Source organism: Elaeis guineensis, chromosome 6, assembly GCF_000442705.2.
Source record: "Elaeis guineensis isolate ETL-2024a chromosome 6, EG11, whole genome shotgun sequence".
Taxonomy (NCBI): domain Eukaryota; kingdom Viridiplantae; phylum Streptophyta; class Magnoliopsida; order Arecales; family Arecaceae; genus Elaeis; species Elaeis guineensis.
This window is the reverse complement of record NC_025998.2, coordinates 87,866,026-87,885,449: the sequence shown is the minus strand read 5'-3', so window position 1 is coordinate 87,885,449 and position 19,424 is coordinate 87,866,026. Positions and strand designations below refer to the sequence as shown.

At 40.3% G+C, this 19,424-nt stretch overlaps 1 non-coding gene across 1 annotated transcript; it reads left to right on the top strand.

Annotated features, from left to right (window-relative positions):
- The first annotated feature begins 19,317 nt into the window (after positions 1-19,317).
- On the top strand, positions 19,318-19,424 carry LOC140858930 (small nucleolar RNA R71). The gene has a single exon (XR_012142334.1). It is a non-coding gene; the product is annotated as a small nucleolar RNA R71 (small nucleolar RNA).

The following is a 19,424-nucleotide window of genomic DNA, read 5'->3' as shown; positions in this document are numbered from 1 at the left end:
CCCATCTTCTCAAGGTGGGCTTCGATCTTCTGTTGGCCCAATGGCTTAGTCAGCAGGTCTGCCACATTGTCTGTGGAGTGGACTCTCTTGACCTCAACATAACCTTTTTCGAGGTAATCATAGATCAGATGGAATCGCCGCTCGATGTGCTTGGACTTTTGGTGAGACCTTGGCTCCTTAGCTAGGGCTATGGCACCATTATTGTCGCAGTAAAGAGGGATGGCATCCGATGACATCACTCCAAGCTCTGCGGCAAACTTCTTGTACCAGAATGCCTCCTTTGCAGCTTTCGATGCAGCAATGTACTCTGCCTCTATGGTGGAATCTGCAATTACCGTTTGCTTGGAATTCTTCCAGCTAACTGCACCACCATTGCAAATGAACAGACTCCCAGATGTCGACTTTCGATCATCTATATCAGACAAAGTCTGAGTCTGTAAATCCTTGAATCTGGAGTTCTCCATTTCCAAAGACTAGAAACATATTCTTAGTCCTTCTCAAGTACTTAAGGATACATTTCACAGAAGTCCAATGCTTTTCTCCTGGATTCGACTGATATCTGCTTGTGACACTCACAGCATGGGCTATATCAGGTTGTGTACATAGCATGGCATACATGAGGCTTCCTATTGTCGAAGCATAAGGGATCTTGCTCATGCATTCAATCTCCTCAGATGTGCTAGGGCACATCTTCTTGGAGAGATGAATGCTATGTCTAAAAGGCAATAAACCTCTTTTGGAGTTATCCATGCTAAACCTTTTTAGCACCTCCTCTATGTACATCTTCTGTGAAAGTCCCAGCATCCTATTTGGTCTATCTCTATAGACCTTAATACCCAGTATAAAGGATGTCTCTCCTAGATCTTTCATAGAGAACTCCTTAGACAACCATACTTTGATTGAGGTCAACATGGGAATGTCATTCCCAATTAGGAGGATGTCATCCACATACAATACGAGGAAGACAACTGCGCTCCCACTGACCTTTTTGAACACACATGGTTCCTCCTCATTCTTGATGAAACCAAATATTTTGATCACATCATTGAAACGAGTATTCCAACTTCGAGAATCTTGCTTAAGTCTATAAATGGATCTTTGCAGTTTGCAGACATTGTGATCATCATCACTGGATGTGAAACCAAGCAGCTGTTCCATATAGATATCTTCCTCAAGATATCCATTTAAGAATGCTGTTTTCACGTCCATCTGCCATATTTCATAATCGAAATAGGCTGCAACAGCAAGCAATGTACGGATGGATTTTAGCATGGCTATGGATGAGAAGGTATCCTATTAGTCAATACCTTCATGCTAACTATAACCTTTCGCTACGAGCCTAGCCTTGAATGTCTTCACATTCCCATCTGCACCTATCTTTCTCTTGAAGATCCATTTACACCCAATAGGTACAATATATTCAGGTGGATCTACCAAGGTCCAGACTTGGTTTGAGTGCATCGAGTCAATTTCTGATCTCATTACCTCTAACCATTTCTCAGAGTCGATATCTGATATCGCCTCGTCATAGGTCTTGGGATCATCACCATGAACCCCATTTTTCGTGAGAAATATTTTCTCTACATCCTCTTGTATGGTACCTAAGTACCTTTCAGGAGGACAGAAAATCCTAGTCGATCTATGAGGTGGAAGAGGTTGTGTTAGGACTGGTTCTGATTGATTAGGTTCCTCAGGTTCTTTAGCTCGTTGCTCTTGAGAGACATTCTCTTTGAGCTTAATTATTCTTTCGATGCCACCATCTTAAATAAACTATTTTTCAAAAAAAATAGTATTTCGACTCACAATCACATTGTGGTCTTTCAAAATATAAAAATAATATCCTAATAGTCAATGCCTTTTAATTCCTATGGCATTCACATTTTGCTCAATATTAAAAATAGATACATCAACATGTAACTGATAGAGACCATTAATAATAAAACCATTTGTAACTTTATTATTTTCATAAAATATATTACAATGGTCCTTATGAAAGCTAATCACATAGCCTTCTTGTGCTAAACATGAAACAGAAATCAAATTTCTACTTGCTGCAGGCACATAATAACAGTCTCTTAAAACTAAATCTAATCCTAACGGTAATCGCAGAGGGTAGGTTTTTATGGCCACAGTAGCAACTCTTGCTCCATTCCAGATACGTAGGATCATCTCTCCATCCCTCAGCCTTCTGCTCTCCTCAAGATCCTGCATAGAAGTGCACAAATGAGCACTAGAACCAGAGTCAAGCACCCAACTGGATACAGAAGAAACTGTAAGATTAGATTCGATAATGAGCATACCTCCAGAAAGACCATCCTTCTTGTTCTTCAGGGTGGCCAGGTACTGAGGATAGTTTCGCTTCCAATGGCCTTCTGACTGACGGTGGAAATACTTTTCCTTTTTAGAAGCCTTCTTCTTCGGTCCTATCTTCTTGTTCTTGCCATCCACCTTCTGCTTCTTCACGAACTTCTTTGTCTTTCCAAAAGACTTTCTCTTGGAAGAAGTCCGCTCCACAGTAAGAACTGAGCCTTTTAAACCTTTTATTGAAAGCTCAGCCGTAACCAGTATATTCATTAACTCGGCCAAGGTATATTGCATCTTATGCATATGGAAGTTCATGATGAACTGACCATATGCATCAGACAAGGACTGAAGGATCACATCAATCTGAAAATCTTTGTCTAAGATGATACAGAGCTTCTCAAGCTCCTCAAGATCCTTGATCATTGTCAAACAATGATCTTGGACTGACTGCCCATCACGCATCTTGGCCTTAAAAAGTCTTTGACAGACTTGATACTTGGCCACGCGACTCTGTTCACCAAACAACTCTTGTAGGTAAGCCAACATTTGATGGGTAGTCAAAATATTTTCATGTTGGCATTGCAAATCATCAGACATTGCACCTAACATGTAGTACCTGGCTTTGTTATCATCATCCGTCCATTTTTCCAGAGATGCTCTCTGTTCAGCAGTCGAACGTGCTGGCATGGCAGGTGGGTCCTGGTCCAAGACATGAGTCAATTTTTCAAAACCTAGAATAATTCTGTAGTTCCTCAACCAGTCCTTAAAATTTGATCCAGTCAGTTTATGAGTGTTTAGAATTTTGGTCAGGGGGTTTGAGGTAGACATGTTTCCTGTAGAGAGTCAAAAGTTTCTAGTTAGATTTTGTAATCAGACTCAACCAATTTATTTAGGGTTTTTATTTTTAAACAAATTAGGCTCTCACTATTTTCTCAGATCCCTACACTCCCTTGGTAGAGATGTAAAAATCTCCATGATTAGTGATTTCTAGTGGGTGGTGCAGTCTCACCGACTGGCTCATCACCTCACCTAACAGTTATTGGTGATGGGTCAACCGATGAGTGGACAACTCTTGTCCAATGATTCTCTAATCATGGTGCACCCAAAACTTGATTTTTAATTCATGAAGCTCACCGTATCCGGGATATTGCTCCAATCCTTAGTTAAGCCAAACCCACCATTTGCATGAACTAGATTCCTGATAGGGTCCCTCACCGTATCCAGAATATTGAGCCCAACCCATCCTCTAATCCATAGCATCCAATACCTAATGGACATGGTTGTGTCTTTTTGGTGTAACTGAGCCACTGTAACCAGTCGAGAACAATCAACCCCGGGAAAGGCCCGCATATCCACAATGGTGGAAGACCTAGACTTAATATTTTCTTAGGGAGATTTGATTTAGGTCTCTTTAAACTTGACATAGTCATAACAATTATGACTAACCTAGTGGCATGGGTCAGCTCGAATTGTTAGCCATCTCAAATCAGAATTGGGTTGACACATATGGCCAGGTAAGTGAGACCGATGGGAGGGATATGCCATTAACTCGATAAGAACGTATTCGAGTCGAGTAGCTCCCAATTAAAAATCAGTCGGTCGCATCTGACCAACTTACCTTAGACACCAAATTGTCGAACCAGAACTAATTGAGTTAGTCTACAATCCAGGCTCTAACCACTGAGCCAAATTAGGTCTTAACTTGATCGAGTCACATCTAAATGTGATTCGACCTTGACCCAGACTTAATCCTATTAGGCTGGTTAATTATTAACTTTCATGATCCCACCTAACCAACTCTTGATTCGGTTTGATCAACCGCTAGACCTAATTGAGCTACCCAAGCCCGAACCCAATCTTATGAAAATGTATTAGATCTGAAATTCTCAATTTTAGATCTAACTTAATTTCATAAGCTCAATACATTAATTAAGTTTGGATTCATAAACAAAGCATGTAAAATAAATCCTAGAGTTTCAGGATCTAGGGTTTTGCAGAAAAGTAAGTTTTGATTTTTGATTAAGGATGAACGCGCGGCACCCCTACACGTCATATGAACACCCCATTGAATAGGAAGAGAGGGTCTTAAAATCTTACTTTGTTCTTATGACCGGACGGCCATGAGAAACACCTTAATCAGAAATATAAATTTAACTATAAAACTAGTTAGATCTAAATTAACATATCACATATACAATTTAAGATCTAACTAATACATGCTTTGCATACATCTCATGTATCAAAAATCAATCTAATTAACATGCTTTCAGATCTGATACATCATATGTAATATTTAAAAAATAAAATTTAAATTGAACTATTTAAAATAAAAACTATTCTAGACAAGTTACTAGAACAATTCTACAACTAGTCTAGGCATGCAACATTTCAATTTTATGAAATAATTAAAATTTTATTTTTTATTTTCTGATCTGATTATAATAATTATAACATCAAAAAAAATAAAGAATAAATTATATTTAATTCATATTTTAATCTCATTAAAATATAAAACTTAAGACTATTCATGGATTCAATTAATCCTAGTCTAGTTATGCATCTCATGCATGTTAGATCTTCTTAGATTTAATTTTAAATATTTTAATTTCAGATCCTATCACATCTGATGTAACATCTAAAATTATTTAATATTAGATAAATTAAAATTAAAATCAGATCTAAAATAGATCTGAAATAGAGCCAACAATCTGGCTCTGATACTACTTGAAGGAAAAACCGCTTTTTTCCTATGTAGGATCTTTCAGATTTTATCAAATCTGAGGTGGAATAAATTAAAATTTTTATCCTATACTATTTTAGATCTAATGTCTATTAGATTTAATTTTATTATCTAATATTTAAAATCTAAAATTAAATCTAAAAGTATGAGAAATATAGACATACCTCAAGGGTAATCTAATTACCTTGTAGATGATCGCAGCATTGCCTGAGGTTCTGATGTAGCCACGCAAGCGCCTAGCCTCTGCTAGTATCCACTCAGGTAGGATCTAGAACATCTTCTCCTCATGATTTTATGCTCCAAAAATTAGATCAATATCTAATTTGAAAGTACTTCAGAACTCCTTCTGAAGTTGGAGCAGCAGCCTATCAAAGATGTCCTGTAGCCTTTTGTTCCAGGCATCACCACGCCTTGTACCTTTGGCAGATGAACGTCCAACTTCTTGGACATGAAGAGGGGAGAAAGGAGAGCTGGGAGGACATAGAGAAGAGGGGAGGGGGTGGCAGCTAATGGGATTTTGCATAAAATAAGTTCTATCTCAAAACCCTAGGTGCAGCAGGGTTTATATAGATCCTGTATGCTGCGCAGTGCCACATCATTCGACCAATCAAAAAATTCTAATAAATTTTGGAAAAATTTTGATTGATGGAGTGATGTCATCTGATCACATCAGATAAGAATCTCCATACTCTCTCCTATGTTGGAACCAACATTGGATAAGCACAAATAAGGTGGCGCCAAAGAGTCCAAGTTTATCAGGACTCTTTGGTTCTTATCCATTTGGGGCACCCACTTAAATCCAATTGAGCTCACACCATAATCTGATTATGGTGTCCAATTTGAAGTGGTTTGGATATGTCGACACTCCATAAAAATTTTTCAATTAATCCTCTTCAGTTTAAGACCCATATGTCAACTTTTGATAGATGTCCTAAAATAAAATTGGCAGGTGCTAGAAATTAGCAGGTGTTGTCTTAAATTCATCTCATGAATTAAGACAAGCCTTTTCTGAGCTAGACAAGCTTCAATTAGACTGAGAGAAATATTTCCAAGGTTCTCTGAATGAGCCAGATCATATTTGGCTCAGTAGAGACAGAAAAGATTACATGAGGAGAAAGTTAGGCTCAATCGAGTGCTAGCATGATTTTCTTGAACCTAATTGGATCTTATCCAAATCAATTGGGATAGCCCAATTGATGACATCCAGACCCTAACCCTTATTTGTGTGACCCTGTTAGGTTCAATTCTGTATGGTAATGAGACATGTTATGATCTCATCATCGACATCATCGAAACTCCTTTGGATGGACCAGAACTCTTCTGATTCAGATAATTAGAATGATCGATCATCAAAATTTTTCTAATTACTTTCAAAATCCACTAGTGACACCTAGCAGTATATGGTGGCAACCCATCAAAACTGAAGACGAACCTCTTGGTGCAGCTATCTGTGTGATTGAGTTCCTCTATCATGAGTTTCGACTGAATTATGGTTAAGTTGAACTCGTCAAACCCAACATCAGACATATGAATCAATCGATCGATCCGAGTCTGATGTGAAACCCCAATGAAAAACTCCTTTTCATTATTTTACTCTGCCATAGCCATGGGCTTAATGACTCGATCTTTCGATCGTCATAGGACTACTCTCATCTATCGAGGTTGATAGATCTCATCTTGGTGCGATCTAGTTCCTACAAAGGATATGCTACAGCCAACATACACCTTAGGGTTTTGAATGGCTAGAAGATCGAGTTATGGTGTAGTTAAACTATAACACACTCAAGGTGAACCATCGATGCACCTCAGGTCAAAGAACTAGACACACAACTACAGCATCGAGCTAGTCATCGACGAGAAGGTAGACTTCCTTATGACTGCTCGAGGTGGTCATGCTCAGTACTCTCGTTCTCAATGAATACCTGTACTCTCGCTTCGGTGTCTCCACACTGTAGACTCAAGATTCATCTACCCTAAGAAAGCGATCGTACACCAACCTTCCGGATCGATCACCATCCTCGTGATGATCCTATGGTCAGGAGCAGTTTATGAGTTAGTTATGTAAATTTATGTCTTAAATTTTTAACTCTTAAAAATATAAATTTACATTCCTATTAACTCAAAGGATGTATCACAGACACAATGTACACAATATGTTAGAAGAATAACCCTTTTATTCATTTATAGTCAAAATTATAAATTTGCTCTTAGATCTGTACAAGAATGTGTCAGCCGATCTGACATCTAGGGCACACATCTAACAACACTCCACTCTCCGTAACAAACTTCACGTGGCCTCGAACGACCCACTACCAAGCAGTTACGGACGTCGCTATCAATCGGTTATGCTCTCCCGCCTATAAAAGAGACCCTCCAGATACGTTCTCCTCTAAGCTCTAAACTCTATCTAGAAACTCTACTAAAATCCCATTCGAGTGCTCCATTTCTGTTGAGGTAGAGTACTGACTTGAGCATCGAAGGATCTTGTCGGAGCACCCCCAACTCTGATTTAGACTTCCCTTGCAGGTCCCAACGGCGGCCGCGATCTCCTCGACTCCAGCTTCTCTGACATCGGCGGAATTCTACACCAATAGAATTGGCACTAGATGAAGGGCTCTGTGTCTTCACAGGACCCTTGTTCTTAAAGGAGTACTCAACGGGACTGTCTCCGATTATCTTCTTCGACATCTTCTTCTTCTTCTCCTGCCAGATCCCCACCTGATGCCTCCCCGCAAGGCATCCACCAGGCGATCTACGGCCTCCATGGCCAGATCTCAACGAGATCCGTAAGCTCTGGCCTCATCTTCTATTTTTCAGGCGCCTTCTCCAGCAACGACAGTTGGCATGGAGTAGTTCGACTTGCTGGTTCAGTAGGTCAGGGGCCTCACCGAAGTGGTGCAGGCCATGCAGCAATGGCAGCAGCAGCTGCAGGCATCTGTGCGGTCGGAAAGAGCATCATCGGAGTTTCAGAATTCGACGATCGGGCGGCCCACTTGGGCTAGTCGCCCTGTGTTCCCCGAAAAGGGGAAGCAGAGGGCAGAGAGCCCTCTATCTAATCACGATTCCACCCCCAGAGGGTCCCTACCTCCATTCTGCCAGAAGACTCTCGAGACTCACGATTGAGAGGATCTCCTGGATCAAAGCAACCGATCCCGCCGAACTTCAAGCTCTCTCAATTTGAGAGCTATGACGGGACCACGGATCCGGTTGACCACCTGGAGGCCTTCCGAACAATGATGCTGCTCCATGGCGTGCCAGACGCCATCCTGTGTCGAGTTTTCTCATCTACCTTGAAGGAAGCAGCAAGAAATTGATACTCGACATTGAAGCCAGGCACTATCTTCTCCTTTGGTCAAATGAGCCACCAGTTTGTGGCTCATTTCGTCAGCAGCCGATGTCCCCGGAGAGGTTCGGAGTCCCTCATCAACATCAAGCAAAAGGAGGAAGAATCCATCCGAACTTATGTCAACTCTTTTAACGCCACTGTATTGGAGGTCCAGAACTTGGATCAATCAGTTGCAATGGCCGCCCTGAAGAGTGGTCTACAAAAGAGTGATCTTTTATTTTTCTTGAAAATGAAGTATCCCAGGGACTTTGCTGATTTGCTGGCTCGAGCCGAAGGATATGCTTGAGCAGAGGAAGCCTTCAAGCTGAAGGACGAGGAGGCCGCGAAGAAGCGACAGGCGGGTGACTCCAGCAAGTCCGTTGCTAAAAAAGAGTCAAGTGAAGCTCGGCCACGTTCTTAAACTCCCCCTGGATATAAGCATGTCCGAACTCCTCCCCGAGCTCGTAGATAGAGAAGCTCGGACCGCAGAGTTCGGTGGAGCTCTCCCCTAGGAAGATTCTACAGCTACGTCCCTCTCAATGCTCCAAAAACCCAAGTGTTGATGGAGGTCAGGGCGCAGCTGCCAAGGTCGGAAAGGATGCGCACACACTCCAGGAAGGGCAACCCTAACAAGTTCTACCTCTATCATCGTGATCATGGCCATAATACGGAGGAGTGTATTCAGCTTCGAGACAAGATTGAGGAGCTCATCAGATGAGGTCGGCTCGACAGATTCATCCGACGTCGGCCTGAAGTTAGGGAAGATCGGCCGAAGGCTCTACCACAACCCTAGCCGCCAAGAAGGGAAGAACAGCCTGAAGATCGACGTCCAATCGGGATCATCAACACCATCTCTAGAGGGCCCTGATGAGGAGCAGCCAGTGGATCGATCGGACCGTCCAAGTGGCAGAGGACTGAGGAATCTATAACCTTTACTGAAGAAGATGCCCGGGAGATTCAATTCCTCCATAATGATGCGGTTGTAGTTTCTTTAAATATTGCTAACTATGATGTATGCCGCATTCTTGTTGATAGTGGAAGCTCGGTTGATATTTTATTTTACGATGCATTCTCAAAAATATCCATTCTGGATGGTCGATTGGGGCCGATAAGCTCTCCGTTGGTAGGGTTCACTGGCGATGCTATGCCAGTGGAAGGAGTAATAACTTTGATCGTAGTTGCAGGTTGGTACCCGAAACAATCTAGAGCGTAAGTGAATTTTCTGGTAGTAATGGCACCGTTTGTCTACAATGCAATACTCGGCCGATCTGGTCTCAACACTCTTCGAGCTGTGGTATCGACCTACCATTTGAAATTAAAATTTCCTACAAGCCAAGGGGTCGAAGAGATCAGAGGAGATCAAGTCCTGGCAAGACACTGCTATAGCTTAGCCTTACAAAGAAATGGTCAGTCTGATCCCTGTCCGGTTGATGGATCAGACACCCGCGATGACCTTATTGAAGAACGGGGTGAGCCAATTGAAGATCGTGTCTCAATTCCTTTGAGCGATGGGAATGAAGAGCACGTGGTTAAGATTGGCTCCAACCTGAGAGAAGAGGTACGAACACAGCTCATCAATTTTCTACAAAAGAATGCGGATGTTTTCGCTTGGGTTTCGATGGACATGCCGGGGATTGATGCGGAAGTCATGAAACACCGTCTAGCTGTTGATCCCAAACATCGGCCGATGAAGAAAAAAATTCGAGGTCATGCATCAGAAAGGTAGAAAGCAATAGCTGAGAAAGTTGATAAACTCCTGAAAGCTGGGTTCATCAGAGAAGTCAACTACTCAAACTGGGTCTCCAATGTGGTTTTCATCAAGAAGGCGAACGACAAGTGGAGGATGTGTATAGACTTCAAAAAGCTGAACAAAGCCTGCTCGAAGGGCAGTTATCCTCTGCCCAGAATTGATCAATTAGTGGATGCAACCTCGGACCACGAGCTTCTCACTTTCATGGATGCATTCTTCGACTACAATCAAATCAGGATGGCATCAGAGGATGAAGAAAAAACTACTTTTATCACTGACCGTGATCTTTTCTATTACAGGGTCATGCCTTTTGGCCTAAAAAATGCAGGGACAACCTATCAACGGCTGGTGAACAAGATCTTCAAAGAGCAGATCAGTCGCAACATGGAGGTTTACGTGGACGACATGCTTATAAAAAGTAAATCCTCAATGAACCACATCGCCGACCTTGAGGAGACCTTCAGCGCCCTTTGAAAATACAAGATGAAGCTGAACCCAACCAAGTATGCTTTTAGAGTAATCTTAGAGAAATTCTTGGATTTTATGGTATCGAGGTGCGGGATCGAAGCAAATCTGAAAAAGATTCATACCATCCAAGAAATGACCGCCCCAAAGTCAATAAAGGAAGTTCAGCACCTTACTAGGAGAGTAGCTGCTTTGAATCGCTTCATCTCAAGGTCGGCCGAACACTGCCTACCTTTCTTTCAGACTCTCAAGTAGTCGAAGAACTTCTGTTAGACCACTGAATGTCAGCAAGCATTCAAAGAATTGAAGAACTACATCAGCTCACCTTCGCTGTTGGCAAAGCCCGAACCTGAAAAGGAGTTGTTCCTGTACCTGGCGGTCTCCCTTGTGGCTCTTGCGGCAGTACTGGTTAAGGAAGAAGCAAAAATTCAACGGCCGATCTACTACATAAGTCGAGTATTAAGAGATGCTGAAACCAGGTACACTAAATTAGAGAAACTAACTTATACCCTGTTGATTGCAGTCCGAAGGCTCCGACCTTACTTTCAAGGGCACAACATAACACTGCTCACCGACCAGTCGTTTAAGGCAGTTCTGCATCGGGCAGATGCTTCTGGAAGGATAGCAAAATGGGCGGTCGAGCTCATAAAATTCGACATCAATTATCGACCTCGATCGATGATAAAAGCCCAAATATTAGCAGACTTCATAGTGGAATGCACCATCTCGAAAGAAGCCGAACTTGAACGAGGTGAAGCTGACAACCCGGGGCTCCAGTCGAACTCCCCTGAGGAAAGATCCGATCTCCCTGATGGCTTTTGGACCCTCTATGTGGATGGTTTCTCCAACATGTCAGGCACAGGCGCAAGCCTGATCTTGATCAATCCGAAAGGAATTATCGTGGAGTACGCGCTGCACTTCGAATTCTCTGCCACAAATAATGGAGCAGAATATGAAGCTCTGATTGTAGGATTGAAGATCGCTAAAGAATTAGAAGTAGATCGGCTCCAAGTCTACAGTGACTCCCAATTGGTGGTGGGACAAGTCAGCGAAAACTATGAAGCTCGGGAGGACAGTATGGCCAAGTACCTCGAAAAAGTAAAAGAGATTACCCCTGCCTTTAGCAGCTTTAACATCAAGCAGATTTCAAGAGCAGAAAATACCAGGACCGATCTTCTCTCCAAGTTGGCTACACTGGCTCCGACTGAACTACCCAAGGAAGTCCTCTTCGAAGTTATGAAATGCCTAAGTACGGAAGAATCGCAGCTTGTAATGGAGATCAACCATGAACCCAGCTAGATTGACCCACTGGTTGCATACCTCAAAGATGAAATTCTTCCTCATGATGCAAAAGAAGCTAGAAGCTTAGAAATCAGGCCTCCCGATATATCCTTTATAAGGGCAAGCTGTACAAGAGGTCGTACTCTTTGCCCCTCCTGAAATGTCTCCGACCTTCTGAAGCCGACTTTGCCTTATGGGAGGTACATGAAGGAGTCTGCGAAAGTCACCTGGGGGCTAGATCTTTATCCCACAAGCTACTCCGACAAGATTATTACTAGCCTACAATGTACCACGACTCTTTTGAATATGTCAGAAAGTGTGATCGATGTCAGAGATATGTGAATATCCAAAGACAGCTGATGTTCAAATCTTAAAATTTGTAAATAAAACCGCAAGCGCACGGTGTGCAGAGTAGCACGACCAGCGAGTACGGGTCGATCCCACAGAGACTTGGTTTTTAAAATGATTTTCAAATCTATGCTCAAGCGAGCTTTAACAAAAATCGAAAGTCGAAAGTTGTTTGCTAAAGACAATAAGACTAAGGATCTAGGGTTTTTGAATCCACTAGATCTAGATTAGGAAATTCTACCTAGAATTTTTCTTATTGATCCTAACGACTACTCCTCTTGTCTTTCCCAAGCATAGATTATGAAGGGACTAAGGCCCAACGATAATCCATCAAGATTCTTTACAGGGGAGTAGTAACTAGGATCCCTTAGGGTTTTCTCCTCCTATGCACTGAATCAAGCATGAACTATGAAGGGACTCTGACCCAACTGTAGTTCATCAAAAATTCTTGGCAAAAGAGGAAGAAAAAGAAACCCTAAGAAAAAGAAAGAACTCTATGTAAAATCCCTACTCATGATCTAGCTTCATCGCAAACCCTAGAAGGGATGCTTAGCTAGACATGATCTAAATCTACTTGCAAAATTTAAATGCAGAAAAATAAACTACCCTAATTTCATAAATTAAACTATCCTAATTGCATAAATTTAAACTGCATAATTTAAACTAACCTAATTGCATAAAATTAAATTGCATAAATTAAACTATCCTAATTGCAAGAAAAATAAATTGCATAATGTAAAGAGATGAAATTGCATAAAAATAAGATTTTATATATAAAAAAAATTTATTACAAAAACCTCAAAGCTCGAGGCTTGAAAAGAGAGCTAAAAACCCCACTATCTAGGGTTACAAGCTTGATCTCCAGGAAGAATACATAAAACAAGGGCCTTTGGGGGCTTTTTATAGGCATTTGGGGGTTATAAGGTTTTCAAAACTTCCGATGTGGGACTAAGAGGTTTTAGGGGGTTTATGGTGCGCCGATGGGTCCATGGTCCATGCGCCTGTTGCTGTGGACCAGGAGGCTAACCAGATCACCAAATCAGTTGATTTTTGACCAATTTTGATCTGATTTGACTCGGGTTTGACCCAATTGAGTCTTCTTTCTTCATTCTTCAATTCCTGGGTCAATTTAACTCCGTTTTGCATAAAATTTGCGCCGTTGGAATCCTCTTTCCTTGTTCTTTCTATTGATGATCTCTTCTTCTGCAAAATATAATAACAAGTATCAATTTCTTAATAAAGTTAGATAATTTAGATATTAATTGATACTTTTTATGTCAATTTGTGACATAAATCACACCCCCCAACTTAATCATTGCTAGTCCCTTAGCAATGTACCAAAATAAGATCATATTCCAAAAAGATCCTTCCTTTGCAAATTAATTTAAGATCGAAATTCAAGAAGTTTTCTAGTATTACTAAGTAATGAGCTTCGAATTAGAATCGGTAGTCAGTCTACTTAGAAGCTTTCTTAGAGTACACTTAAAGTTTTATAGCACTTGTGTGAGTGATAACTAACTTAGTATTTCAGTATTAACTTGTACAGGCCAATTGTATCATTTTTCATAACTTAGTTCGATTAATTTTCTATACACCCCAGATTAAACAAAGAACTAAGGTAGCTTTCACACTGTTTTTTTTTTTTTTTTTTTTTTTTTTTTTTTTTTTTTTGCTGAGCATCCTGGCCTTCCCACCACCGTTTGACGCGAATCTCAACACTTGACTTAGGTGAAGAGACCCGGTTACTAGGCTTAGGGCAATCCACATTTACTCTGTGTTTTGCATTTTATTTCAGGCAGGTAGCTCTTTCCTTAAATTCAAATTTCTTCAATTGGGGTGTAGAGAAAATTATCTAATTTAAATAATACTCAAATCCTTAATTGGCCTTACAATTAACACCTACTTTACCTTGTTAGGTGCATGTGCAATTGGAAGTGCTAATAGTCTTTAAATGACCTAAGCCACCAAGAGTCTAACCAGCTAATCTTCTCCGTGACTCACTACATTAGCAAATACTTTCTAACTTACTCTTATTTCTTTTATAGATTAATTTATTTCATATATATATATATATATATTTATTATTTTTTTATTATTATTATTTTTTTTTTACATAATATATTAAATGCAAGAAATAACTCATAGTGGAAGGAAAAGGAAATGATAACACCTGATTTTGTTCAAGCTCTCCCCTCAACTTGACCGACATTGTCCCCAATGGAGTTTATCTAATTTATTTGTCCTAAGCAAACTGAAAACAAAGAAAGCATTAGAAATTAAATAAGCTGGGTTGCCTCCCAGAAGCGCTAAGTTTTATGTCTTCAGCCAGACCAAACCTCGAAGCAACTTAATCAGAATAAGTTGGTTCATAAAGAACCATGGCATCTTCAACAGTCTTGACAGGTAATTCCAAGAATGGTTTTAATCGTTGACCATTAACTTTAAAGATAACACCATTACTTGGGTTTTCAATCTCAACAGCCCGTGTGAAAAAACTTCCTTTACTAAAAATGGTCCTGTCCATCTAGACCTAAGCTTTCCTGGAAACAGATGTAATCTAGAGTTATATAAGAGCACCTTTTGTCCGATATTGAAAGTTTTTCTTATAATTGATTGATCATGAAATGCTTTGGTTCGTTCCTTGTATATCCTTGCATTTTCATAGGCTTCATTTCTAAGTTCTTCTAATTCATTCAATTGAAGCTTCCTATGGTTTCCAGCATCGTTCAAATTTGTATTTAGTTGTTTGATGGCCCACATGGCTTTGTGTTCTATCTCAATAGGCAAGTGACATGGTTTACCAAACACAATCCTATAAGGAGACATTCCTAGATTGGTCTTGAAAGCAGTTCGGTATGCCCAAAGTGCATCAATTAATTTTAAAGACCAATCCTTTCTATTGGCATTAACAGTTTTTTCCAGGATCTGTTTGATTTGTCGGTTTGACACTTCAACTTGCCCACTAGTTTGAGGATGATATGGTGTGGCCAATTTGTGGGTGACATTATACTTTTTCATCAATGTTGCAAAAGGTCGGTTACAAAAATGGGTTCCCCGATCACTAATGATTGCCCTAGGAATACCGAAATGGGAGAGAATATTTTCTTTAAGAAACTTAATGACCATTTTGCTATCGGGTGTTCTACATGCAATTGCTTCTACCCATTTTGAAACATAATCAACTGCTACTAGAATATATTCATTTCCAAAGGAATTTGGAAATGGTCCCATGAAATCGATCCCCCAAACATCAAAAACTTCAACTACCAAGATTGGGTTGAGTGGCATCATGTGTCGCTTGGTGATTCGGCCCATTTTCTGACATTGAGCACAATTTTTACAATATTCGTGAGCATCCTTAAACAAATTGGGCCAATAAAAACCACATTGGAGAACCTTAGCAGCAGTTTTCTTAGACGCGAAGTGACCCCCACATGCTTGATCATGACAAAAAGATAAAATATTCATGACTTCGTTATCTGGGATACACCTTCTAATAATTTGATCAGGACATTGTTTAAAAAGATAAGGATCATCCCAAATGAAATACTTCACTTGGGCAAAGAATTTATATTTATCCTGCTTAGTCCAATGAGAAGGTATCTTGCCTATGGCTAAATAATTTACAATATCAGCAAACCAAGGTTCAGTAGACAAAGACATGAGTTGCTCATCTGGGAAAGATTCATTGATGGGTGGTTCACTAGATGGTGCAACTGGAATTCGGGACAAATGATCTGCTACAACGTTCTCAGTGCCTTTCTTGTCCCTAATTTCTAGGTCAAATTCTTGAAGGAGCAAAATCCATCTGATTAAACGTGCCTTGGCATCCTTCTTTGCTAGGAGATGTCTAATGGCTGAGTGATCGGTGTAAACAATGGTGTGGGTCCCAACCAAATAAGATCTAAATTTCTCTAAAGCAAAGACAACGGCAAGGAACTCCTTCTCAGTTGTGGTGTAGTTAAGCTGCGCATCATTTAAGGTTTTACTTGCATAATATATCACTCTAGGCAGCTTATTTATTCGTTGACCTAAGATTGCGCCCACAACATGATCGGACGCATCACACATTAATTCAAATGGTTCAGACCAGACAGGAGGATGAATGATTGGAGCTGATACAAGTGCATTTTTTAGAAATTCAAAGGATTCCAAGCACTCATGAGTAAATTCAAATTTAGTATCCTTTGCCAAAAGATTAGTCAGTGGACGTGCTACTTTGCTAAAGTTGGCAATAAACCTTCTATAGAATCCAGCATGACCTAAAAATGAACGTATTTCTTTCACAGATTTAGGTGGTGGAAGACTTGCAATTAGATCTATTTTGGCCTTGTCCACTTCAATCCCCTTTTTAGAAATGACATGGCCAAGAACTATTCCCTGTTTGACCATAAACTGACATTTTTCCCAGTTGAGAACTAGGTGCTTCTCCTTACATCGTTCTAGAACTAATTGCAGGTGATTCAGACACTCGGAGAAGGTTAGACCAAAAACAGAAAAGTCATCCATAAAAATTTTAGAAATCGTTCTATCATATCTGAAAATATGCTGATCATGCATCTCTGAAAGGTTGCCGGTGCATTACATAGTCCAAAGGGCATTCGTCTATAGGCAAAAGTACCAAATGGACAGGTGAATGTAGTCTTTTCTTGATCTTCAGCGGCTATGGGGATCTGGTTGTAACCGGAGTATCCATCAAGAAAACAGTAAAACTCTTGTCCGGCTAGTCTTTCCAACATTTGATCAATAAATGGCAAAGGAAAGTGATCTTTCCTTGTCGCAGCATTCAACTTTCTATAGTCTATACAGACCCTCCATCCCGTTTGGGTCCTAGTTGGGATAAGTTCGTTTGCATCATTTTGGACCACTGTTACCCCAGATTTCTTGGGTACTACTTGAACTGGGCTTACCCAAGAGCTATCAGAAATAGGATAAATTATTCCACTATCTAGGAGTTTCAGAATCTCCTTTTTAACTACATCCTTCATAACTGGATTAAGCCTTCTTTGGGCTTCTCTTGTTGGTTTAGCCTCTTCCTCTAAGTATATTCTATGTTGAACTATAGAAGGGCTTATTCCTTTGATATCTGCTATGGTCCAACCTATTGCCTCTTGATTTGCTTTTAGAACTGACAATAACTCCTCCTCTTGCTTGGGATCTAGGTCTGATGCAATAATTACAGGCAAAGTTTCTTTGGGTCCTAGATATGCATACTTGAGATGTTCTGGGAGGGGCTTCAGTTCTAAAATGGGTGCTTCCTCTATCGATGGTTTAGGTGATGAGTTCACCATCTCAATGATTGGTTCAGTAGGAAGTGTCGATTCCTGATTAATCTGATTTTCTTTAAGTATTTCATTGACATCCTCAGACTCATGGATTAACCAGGGGTTAGACTCTAGGTCGACTTCATCATCACTAATGTCAATGGATTCATAAATACCATCTTGGACTATATTGACATTAGCATGAGAAGAGGATTCCTGTTCTAAGTTAAAAACATTAAGCTCAATGGTCATATTCCCAAAGGATAACTTCATTAGACCATTTCGACAATTGATTTCAGCATTGGCCGTAGCTAAGAATGGTCTTCCTAAAATGACAGGTATATGTCCTTTAGGATTCGCAACTGGCTCAGTCTCTAAAACAATAAAATCTACAGGAAAAATGAAATTTTCAACCTTTATCAGAACATCCTCGACCATTCCCTTAGGGATCCTGAGAGATCTATCGGCTAACTGTAATGTGATCCCAGTAGGTTGAAGTTTTTCTAATCCTAGTTGTTCATACACCGAATATGGAAGGATATTCACACTAGCTCCTAGATCTAGCAAGGCCTTTTTTATATTGGTTTCTCCAATAACACAAGAAATTGTTGGAGCTCCAGGGTCCTTATATTTAATTGGCACATGGCTAGATAGGTATGAACTGACACTTGCAGCCAAAAATGCTTTCTTTGGTACATTAGTGGTCCTTTTCCTAGTGCAGAGATCTTTTAAAAATTTGGCATAAGTTGGAACCTGATGGATTATATCTAAAAGAGGAATATTAACTTGGACTTGTTTAAATACCTCTAAAATTTTGTCTAAATGTTCAGATTTATTGGATTTCAGTCTGTTTGGAAAAGGAGCTCTAGGACTTTTAAGTACTGGACTAGGTGAATTTTCAGTTTCTGGTGCTTGAGGTTGAAAGGTAGTAGTTTTAGAAGGTGACTCGACAGATGAGTCATCTATATCATCAAGTGCAACTACCTTATTGTCTATTTGTTTTCCTGATCTTAAGGTATGAATGGCATTTATACCATTAACTTGGTTTCCTTGTTGGGGTCGTGGACCATTTTGGTTCCTAGGATTTGGCTCATGTTGGCTAGGTAACCTACCATGTTCTCGTTCACTAATGGTCGAAGCCAGCTGACTTACTTGCATTTCCAGACGGGCTATAGCTTGGGTGTTATTATTTATGAGTTGACCCGTAGTTTGCATAAAGCTGGTATGTGTTTTCATCATGGCTTCTAGGCTTTTCTCTAAAGAGGTAATTTTTTTTTCATTATCATGGAAGCCTGGCGGGTTGTTCATCATTGGGTTGGACCTTAGATTTTGCTGATTGAAATTTGGATTACCTACATTAGGATTCTGGGACCATGAGAAATTCGGGTGATTCCTCCAACCTGGGTTATATGTGGGTGCATAAGGATTGTTCAATGGTCCTTGATAGGTGGCATTCACCTGTGCACACTCATTCGAGTAGGAACATTCTTCTAAGACATGGTCTGGTGCATTGCACCCTTTACACATGGGTGCAGATATTTGATTTACATTGGCTGGTCTCTGTAATTCTAAGGCTTCCAATCTACGTGTTAAGGTTGCAATCTTGGCCTCTGATGCTAGGGTTGGTTGAATTTGATGCATTCCTCCTCTTGAAGGTGTAGCTTTATCAGGTTCCCTAGTTGTTTCCCACTGTAAATTTTTCTCGGCTAGGTCTTCTAAGAATTGCCAAGCTTCAGTAGTTTCTTTGTCCATAAATTGGCCTTGGCACATGGACTCTAGCATGGTTCTTGAGTTTGAATCTAACCCCTCATAGATGATCTGGCATAGTCTCCAAGTTTCTATTCCATGGTGTGGGCATTGGGTCAAAAGATTCTTGAAACGATCAAAGTACTTCCAAAATGATTCACCAGCTAGTTGGTAAAATTGATTTATTTCATTCCTAATCCT